The 9,854-nt window shown below is 30.4% G+C and overlaps 1 pseudogene; it reads right to left on the bottom strand.

The window, feature by feature from the left end:
• Positions 1–7,853: 7,853 nt before the first annotated feature.
• LOC120166335 lies at positions 7,854–7,934 on the bottom strand (annotated as a pseudogene).
• Between the last annotated feature and the right edge of the window lie 1,920 nt (positions 7,935–9,854).

Genomic DNA, 9,854 nt, shown 5'->3' with positions numbered 1-9,854 from the left:
TGTTAGAGAGATATCATTTTCATTTTAATCACATGCATAAACATTTAAATTTAGGTCAAAAATTTGAAATTTGTAAAATCAAAGTTTTTGAAAAATTGATATCAATTGTTAGAGAGATATCATTTGCATTAAAATTAATTTTGACCAAAATTTTATTATGATGAACTAAAAAAAATCATTAAAAATTTAAAATGTTCATCATAACCAAATTGTTTTTTAACATACATGAGATTAAAAACAATGTATAATCATTTAAAATCAAAACTCATGCATGCATAAATCCTATGAGCAGCCAAATAACTAAAATTAAAAACATTAAGCTTAGAGGTTACCCATTCCTTTTCATGTGTGGCTAGAGCATCTTGAATATCATCATTTTCATCACCATTGCTCCTACACACCTACAAGAGACATTTAAGTAGATTTTGGTATCCAAATTGCTTTGGATCCTTGAACGTTAGTTTCAATGCCCCTTGTTCCTTTCGGAACCCATACTTGCATAATTTTAAAATGTTTTCCTTTCTTCAAAGGACAAGTATGTTCCAAATGACCATGATAATGGCAATGTGAGCATTTTGCCATTTTTAAACATAATAGGGTTTTTTTATAAATTAATTCTTTTTCTTTTGTTAAGCTTTCAAGCTTAACTTCTAACTCAAAATATTTCTTTTCTAAATCATTTATTTTGATTTTTGAAAGCTCTAAATCATTTTTTAAAATTTCATTTTGATTTTCAAAATCAACTCTAGCTTTCAAAACGATTTATTTTCAATTTTGAGTTTTGAAATTAATTTCGTATATTTGGAATTCATGGTCACAAATCCCAAATACAACCTATTATAAGTATCTTGTAACTCATCAAAAATAAATGAATTAAATTCATTTGAGTTAGAAGATACCTCTAATTCTTCTTGAGTGGCCATGAGGCATAGGTTGACTACTTCATCTTTATCATTGGAATCATCTTCATCACTCCAAGATGCAACAAATGCCTTCTTCCCCTTTTTCTTTAGAAGAGGACATTCATACTTGACATGCCCCTTTCTTTGACAATCGAAACATACCGGGGGACTTTTCTTCTTGGTTGATTCATGTTTCACTTCAAGAGCTTGACCATCTCTTCTTCTTGTTCATCATCATCTTCATCCACCTCATCACTTGAATCTTGATAGCTTTCATTGGTGGATTTGAAGACAATGCCTACCTCCTCCTCCTCCTTCTTCTTCTTGTTTTTCTTCTTTTCCCTTTCTTCATCTTCCTTCACCATCATCTCATGAGTGAGAAGGGAACCAATTAGCTCGTCGAGAGTGAGAGATTTTAGGTTTCTTGCTTCGATAATGGTCGTCTTCTTTGATTGCCACTCCTTTGGAAGAGAGTAGATCATCTTCCTCATAAGCTTATCATTTGGGATTACTTCTCCATATCCCTTGAGACCGTTGATAATCACAGAAAATCTATCAGTCATAGCTTTGATGTCTTCATCGGGTTTCATCTTGAAGTTCTCGTAGCTATGGTTGAGAAGACTTTTCTTTGATTCCCTCACTTCGTCGGTTCCTTCATGAGTAACTTGGAGCTTATCCCAAATCTCTTTGGCACTAGAACAAGATGAGATTCTTCCATATTCATTTGGGCCTAAAGCACAAAATAGAATATGTATAGCCTTAGAATTAAGCTGAAATTTTTTTTGCTATTCTCTACTCCAATTGTTGTACTTGCCGAGTGGAGAGGAGTAACCGTCTATGATTGAGTTCCAAGCTCCTAGATTGTAGGATTGAATAAAATACATCATCTTATTCTTCCAATGTGCATAATTTACTCCATTGAAGAAGGGTGGCTTGTTGACCGGTTGTGAATCCATAATAGGATATTCTTCAAGATAATAAGCACCGGAATAAAAAGTCATTTCTTTGTCGATTGTGTTGGGAATTGGTAGAGCTTCTTCGAGGATCGTCTCAAGGTGGTTAAACCTTCTTAACGAGTTAGGCTCTGATGCCAATTATTGAGTTAATCGATCGATGGAGTTGGCCAAGAGGGGGTGAATTGGCAAATAAAAATTTCGGTCGAAGCTTTGCAGAAAATTGAAAAGATTTGCACAGCAATTTAGAGTGGTTTGACTTTCTCAACCAAAGACTACGTCCACTACCTTAGCTATCCACACTAAGGATTTTCCTCAAATTCTCTAATTTGTCTTTCTTTTGAGGACAAAGAGTAACTTTACAAATCCCTCAAGAATTATACCCCAAATTCTTGAGAATACTCTCTCCCAAAGAGAATAATACAAATTTTGCAAACTTACAAGAAAATCCTCACAAGGCAAGATGTTTGCACAATTCTAGAACAAAGAAAGAACACTCAAGAATAATACAATTGAGCACAATAAGTGTTCTTGAAAGCAAAAATGAATATTGAATGAAATAGGCTTGAAAATGCTCAAACTTGAGGTTTGATGCTTTCTCTTTAATTCTCTCTTGATTCTTGTTGATTGTTGTTTCTTGTTGTTGATCAATGGCTTCTAAGCTTGTTTAAATACACCTTCAAATGATTCTGAACGTTGGGGATGATTAGTGGAGTCAATAGAGCCGTTTTAGTGTGAAATCAATTAATAAAACAGCTTGGAGCGTGGGGGGAATCGGTTCCCTAAGTGTAAAATTCAAATATTTCGACCGTTAAACAAGGGGGAATCGGTTCCCTCCGAGCATTTTGTTTTTCTCGGAGCCAAACCATTCAAGGGGGAATCGGTACCCCCTTAGGGGGGAATCAGTTCCCTCTAGACAATCTGGAATTTTTGGCTTTGAAATGGTTCGAAATACTTTGTAAAATTGTTTTGAAATTATTTTAAGATTAAAACTTAATTTTACACTTGAGTAAGGATTAAAAATGACATTTGAAAGATTTGGAGTAATATTTTGATATTCGAATAATTATATCGAATATACTTAGAAAATCTTTTGGAAAATCTTAAAATTCATTTAACTTAATTTGTTATATCGAAATATCAAAATGTTTTCAACAGTTTTGTAAAATAATTTGATTATATTTATTTCTAAAAAGTACTCATTTTATCAAATGACGAATTTAAGATTTTGGTGAATTTGTAAAGAAAAGAGTTTTGAAAAGTCAATGTGACACCTTGGACTCGGATATGGGTTAGGGGTGTTACACAATCTTTCAAATACGACTAGACGTCCTTATCAAATAGGAACAATATTGTCCACTGACTAGACCTCCTCAACATGAAGGAGTAATGTCATCATAAGTGACCAGACTATCCTCATCACGTAGGAGCTGTATCATTTTCAACATCAAAAGGTAATAAGATTTACTCAACAAGAAGGAACAATATTATCCTTAGATGCATAGTCTTTCAAATACGACTAGGCCTCCTTAACATGAAGGAGCAATGTCATCATTAGATTTGACATCAAGTAAATCATTAGAAGTGACCAGATTTTCTGCATCACGTAGGAGCTGTGTCATTTCCAAATTATCTCCAAGAAATTAGATTTTCTCAATAAGAATTAACAGTGTTGTCTTCAGACGCAGTCTTTCAAATACGACTATACGTTCTCATCAAGTAGGAACAATGTTGTCTACTGGCTAGACCTCCTTAACATGAATGAGCAATGTCATCATAAGCGACCAGATTCTCCTCATCATGTAGGATTCATATCATTTTCAACACCAAAAGGCAATCAGATTTCCTCAACAAGAATGAACAGTGTTGTCCTCATATGCACAGTCTTTCAAATACGACTAAACGTCCTCATCAAGTAGGAATAATGTCGTCCACTGACTAGACCTCCTCAACATGAAAGAGAAATGTCATCATAAGCATCCAGATTCTCTTCAACGTGAATGAGCAATTTCATTTTCAACATCAAATTATCTCTAGATAATCAAATTTCCTCAACAAGAATGAACAATGTTGTCTTCAGATGCATAGTCATTCAAATGTGGCTAGTTATCCTCATCATGATGGAACAACACCGTTAACAAACATCTATTGTATCATTTGAGATTGCTTCTCTCGAAGCAAAAATTTCATCTTGCTTATCACAGTTTCCCTTGAAACACAATAAATTTTGTCTCACTCGAGATAATTTTCTCTCAAGAGCAAAATTTTTATCTCATATGAGATAATTTCTTTTGAAACTAATTTCGTCTCGTTGAAGACAATTTCCTTTAGAACCCAAAGCATCAACATCATTTCTCTTGAAACCAATTTTTCCTTGCTTAAAATTCCTTTCTCTCGAAAGTACATCTTCTAACGTCATAAATTTCAATCCTTTTGAAATTATTTCCCTTGAAACAAAACATTGAGAAAATCTCTCTTGAGATAAAGATCATTTTCAATCTTTCTTAAGACAACATCAATTTTCAAAACAAAAGATGCAACTGAACGAAAATTATTGCCTTGTTGTCTTTGCCCTATTCGTGTCTTCACACCAATGGGCAAAGAGGGACAGTTGTAACAACTAATTTTCATCTGCTTATTATTATTATTATTATTAAAACACTAAGGTTTTCATTTACCGTCGTCGCCACCTTCGGCCACAGCCTTCACCGCCACTTTATACTCCTACCACCGTCGCCTCCTCGGCTAGACCGCTCTAACACCGCCATTTCACCTCAACCGCCCATCAATACTCATCAATCAACCAAAAATAGACAAAATTAGTAAAAAAAAACATATATGATTTTTTTACTCAAATGAAGACTAACATCACAAAAATAGGGTACTCATACCCTATCTTCAACAAGCACAGAAGCCATCAAATACCACATGCAAAACAAGATAAGGGAGAACTGAAAAATCACTATAAAAGGGGGAGGATTCAAACCAAAACAAAAAGAAGAAGAACCGAGAGAAAAAACAAGAAATTGAAAAAGATTTCGAAGAAAAAACACAAAACCCATTAAAAATGAAATAGAAGAAAAAATGAGAAAAACTTACCATTTTAGGTTGAGAATCTCTTCAGAAACATAAGAATCGTCTAAAAATAGGTAAAATCCAAGATGACTTTCCTAGATCTAAGGTTTTTTTGTTTAGTTTTAGTAAAAATGAGGCTTGTGGTTTCAAAAAAAAGGAAAAAAAATGAGATGGGGAATAGAATATAGAAAAGGCACAACAAAAAAGAAAGGGGAAGAGAAAAGGAGGAGGAAACGATGAGGGAAAATAAAATATGAGAGCTACGATTTTATAATAGTTATAAAGGGGTATTTATATTATACCCAAAACAACATCGTTTAGGATAGGGTTTTCTGAGTTTCGATGAGTGGGTCAGTCGTAGTTTCAACCATCTGTATTTTGTAAACTTTTATTTCAGTCACTAAATAAAGACTTTTAATTTTGTGATTTGATCTTTAAATTTCATTTATTTACATTTTAGTCCATAGGTGTTTAGCTATTATAATTTGGGTAAATTACTAATCGTGGCCATTAAATTTGGTATTATTGTATATTAATCTGTGTTTATTGGTGTTTGCATTTTATGTGGCTATTTTATTTTGGTTATGATATTTATGTGGCATTTGTTTTGGTCCTTGAATCCTGTTTTAGGAAATAAATATTTTTCTTGTACTTTAGATCCAATTTTTGCATTTTAATTCAATTTAACCATGTCTATGTTTAATTTCAAGGTTTAAATTTTCTGGATCTCGTTAGATTAATCATTCTGATTTGTGATTATTTTACCTTGGTCCTATTTTAGTTTTATTGTTTAATTTTTGTATTTTATTTTTACTCTAGGCTATTATCTTGCATGAATTCCATTTTGGTCACCATGTTATATACTCCATTATTTTGTATGTGTATGTATACATTGTTTATTACCTAACGTTGTAACATTTAAGTATGTAGTAGATCATTGTAGCTTTTTTGTACTATATTATACGTACATATCATATGTTACTTTTTTTAAATAGTAATATATTATATATGTACATAGTAGTTTTGCTTTATGTTTTATGCATATTACATATAATTTTTTTAGCAAAACGCCTTTTAATGTTTTCATATTAGTTAGATCTAAAATATTCTACCTATGGAAATATCTCCAAACACCTGGAATGTACTTCTAAGGGTTATTTGAATAATTTAATCTTCGCATTATTATTTGCATATTAATGTTAATTAAATGTGTGTATATATATACATATATTATTATTTTTGATATATTAAGTATTACATAACTATTTTAATAATTTTCGCTCGTCTTTTTAACGTTGTTTACTACTACATTCATATGTTATTACATTCATTTTCTAGTTTTTAAAAATTATCAAAAGTAACATGACTTGATTTCAATTTCTGTTAATTCACATAGCAAAAAAACATCATATTAAAATAAATCTAAGTGAATTAAATCATTTTTATCGAGTCAAGTATAAAAAAAAAAGAGATTCACTCATTTTTAGTTGAAGTAAAATGATCATAATTTAAATTTTGATTTCGAATATGTAAAGTTTCACTACTTAAACAACGCGTTTAATCAAGAGGTGTCAATTTTGAACACTGTGGGAATACTTACCATTCCTCACACATAATCAAATCTGGAACCTCTTAAAATAAATCTTTAATAAACATATAACAATTTTATCTTAAAAACAAATTTTTTTAAATTGTTTTAAAATATATTTTTAGATATTTAACCTACCTAACCCAAAAATCGATGATAACTCAAAACTTCGAATTTAACTAAAATCTAAAATTTTCAAAACAAAGTCATAATTATTTTCATATTTAATTTATTTATTAAAGAAAATGGTTATGACAATTATTTTCTAACTTCTATAATCAAATGACTCAACAAAATAACACTCTTTAAAATTATTTATAACTTTTAATAGTATATTAACTCAACAAAACAAAACCCCATAATTAAAAAATAAATTATATATTTTACCTTTGTTTTTAAAACAAATATTTGCCTATAATAAATAAATTTTTGATAAACACATAACAATTTCAAAAAGTTATTGACAGTAGAGGGAAGTGAGATTAAATGAAATTTACACAATAACAAAATGTAACAACCGTATGAGTTTAAAAGTTAAATAAAAGTATTCAAAGTTTTACAACTATTTTAAAATTCCGTATTTTTTTAAAAAATTATATAAATTTATTTTTTTAATTTAAAATAAAAATTTTAAAATAACCACACATGTTAACAGAAAAAATTAACAATATTTACAGAAAAGACACTTAAATAATAATATTTATAACATTAAACACATATATCAGAAAATAAAAGTTTTAACACATGTATCAGCAAATGAAAGTTAGTATATACATATTTGTAAAAAGCACGTCTTATTTTATAATTAAGTCAATCCTTTGAAATATACAAACCAAAAAAATCAAAAAAAAATGTAATATTGTTGAAAGTAAACCAAAACAGTCAATCCCATATATCCAAACCAAAACACGAACATGAATGGTTTAAAATTAGTCCACTTTCATCAAATTTAAAGTCAATAATCGAAAAACCAAAACAATGAGAAAAAAAATTTATAAAAAAACTGTATTTCACTACAATTAGAATAATAATTGTTTGATAAAACGAGAAAAAATAACATTAATTTAAGATTATTTTGAAAATAATTTCAAAGCCTGCGGCAGCTCATAAGTGCTTGAAAATGTAATCAACGCAAAGGTAAACCATGCTCTTCTTTTACCCTACGACACCATGTTTGATCATCGCTGCAATCACTACCAACAACACCAAAAGTTTTAACATTCAAGAAAAAAATATCAAAAAACATATTTTATAAACTACAAGGGAGAAATGAAAAAATATTTTTCTAAAAAATTTTAATTAAAAAAAACACACAAAATAAGAAGCAACATGGATTTCTCTCAGACAAATGCCTCGATTTGTCGTCATAATTTAAAAGAATATCGGACTCGTCATCTTACTGAATCATCAATGAGAAACCCATGCTTTAAGAGAAAATGAAAAACTTTAAGCTACGATTATATAAAAAGTGAAAACTGAAAATATATAAGCAGACGGTACAAAGGAATGAACATCGCATCTCTTTTTTATAGGCGAAAATTTTAGGATTAGGGTTTTGTTTCAATCTTCGCCCTCTATGTGAATCAAATTTACGTTGATAGCCATTGGGTATGGTGGGTTTGATGGTAATTTCCTCCAACCTTTGCTTATGGAGAATGGATCGCGGTATTGGGCTTGTTAAAAGGGGTTCAAGACTATAAAGACTACTATCTTGAAGCTTTGTTTTCTTTTTCCAGGCAAAAATGCTTCAAAGGTTATTGTATTTTTTAAAAAATTAATTTGAACATCGTATTATTTTTTTCTTTCAATGTGGCCCTCCAACTCAAAAATAAATTCAATGTGACTTTTTGACCAACGTTTTTTCATTGTTGATCGTTACGGTACTGACATAGCAATCGATATTGTTGACATGGTAGTCTATGGTGACATATTAACGTGTCAAATGACATTACAGATTGACTAAATTAGTAACTCAAACATGGAAAATGGATTACCATGTCACCACCGCAACGGTCAATGACGGAAAAACGGTGGTAAAAGAGTTATATTGAGTTTATTTTCTGAGTTGGAATGTCACATTGAGATAAAAAAATAATATGAATGATCACTTTGGTTTTCTTAAAAGCATAGGGACTTTTGATGAATTTTTACCTTTTTGTCTTCTTTTTTTTTTTTTACTTTTAAAGGAGCTTTTTCTTCTTATGTCATATCTCAAGTAAACATGACAGCGTCAGCAAACCATAACTATGTTTTCCTACTCATTTGATCAAAATTTAGTTATTGGCTGTAATGCTTGTGTTACAGTGCTGATTGTGGGTTTTGTCTCCATGTTCTGTTCTCAGAAAAAACTGCCGGGTCTTTTGGCTTTTCCGTACGGTTCATTCCTCACGGACTATCAGTTTCCCAGTATAGCATACGATATACCAATTTGCTTTGCTTAAAATAATATTAAAGCATAAAAATAATCACAATTTCCCTTAATTTATGCATTGGAGACCAAACCTTTACTTCTATAACACGAGCAAAGATTCTCGTCTCCCTTGGTTGTCTTTCATTTCTGGTTGCGTATTACTCGCTCTTATCTTAAACTGCTAAACTAGTAGTTGATTTGTTTCTGTTCAAAGTTTTTTATTATTTATTTCAGCAATTTCTAAACTCTGTGCGAAAAATTGAATAACAAATATTAAATAAATTAGTAAAGTACACAAATAGTCTTTTGACTATAGAGTATTGTTTTATTAAGTCTTTGACTATTAAAAATTATAAATTGATCATTCGTTTATGGAATGTTACTTTGTTAAGTCCATCAAATATTAAAAGTTACAAATTGGTTACCCGACTATTCATTATGTTTAAAACTCGTCATTTTCTGTTTAAAAAATTGACGAATGCCTAAGCTAGACATTAACATGATGGATGAGATATGATAGTCGTTCGAGGTTCTGGGATTAGATTTTATCATATCACAGTTAGTATATTAATGTTTCACTCAAAATAACATCAATTTTTTTTACGAAAAATGACAAGTTTGAAACATAATGAATAGTCAAGTAATCATTTTGTGACTTTTAATAGTCGAAAGACTCAACAAAGTAACACTCTATAATCAAATGACCATATTGTAACTTTTAATTTTTGAGGGACTTAATAAAATTATAATGCCTTAATTTTACCCAAATAAATCAAATCGAGTCAAAGGTGATTGAAGATCAATTGTAGGATGTTCGTGCATTGATCCAGGTGGCATCGATAACATTGATGGTATGACTTTTCTTAATTGGGTAACCTAGGTTGGTGACCATAGTTTTAAAGCTCAAATTAATACCTTTTTCATTA

This window comes from Hibiscus syriacus, unplaced genomic scaffold (assembly GCF_006381635.1).
Source record: "Hibiscus syriacus cultivar Baekdansim isolate YM2019G1 unplaced genomic scaffold, ASM638163v2 tig00111634_pilon, whole genome shotgun sequence".
NCBI classification, from domain to species: Eukaryota; Viridiplantae; Streptophyta; class Magnoliopsida; order Malvales; family Malvaceae; genus Hibiscus; species Hibiscus syriacus.
Note: the sequence above shows the minus strand (reverse complement) of the source record. Positions and strands in the feature narration are given on the sequence as shown.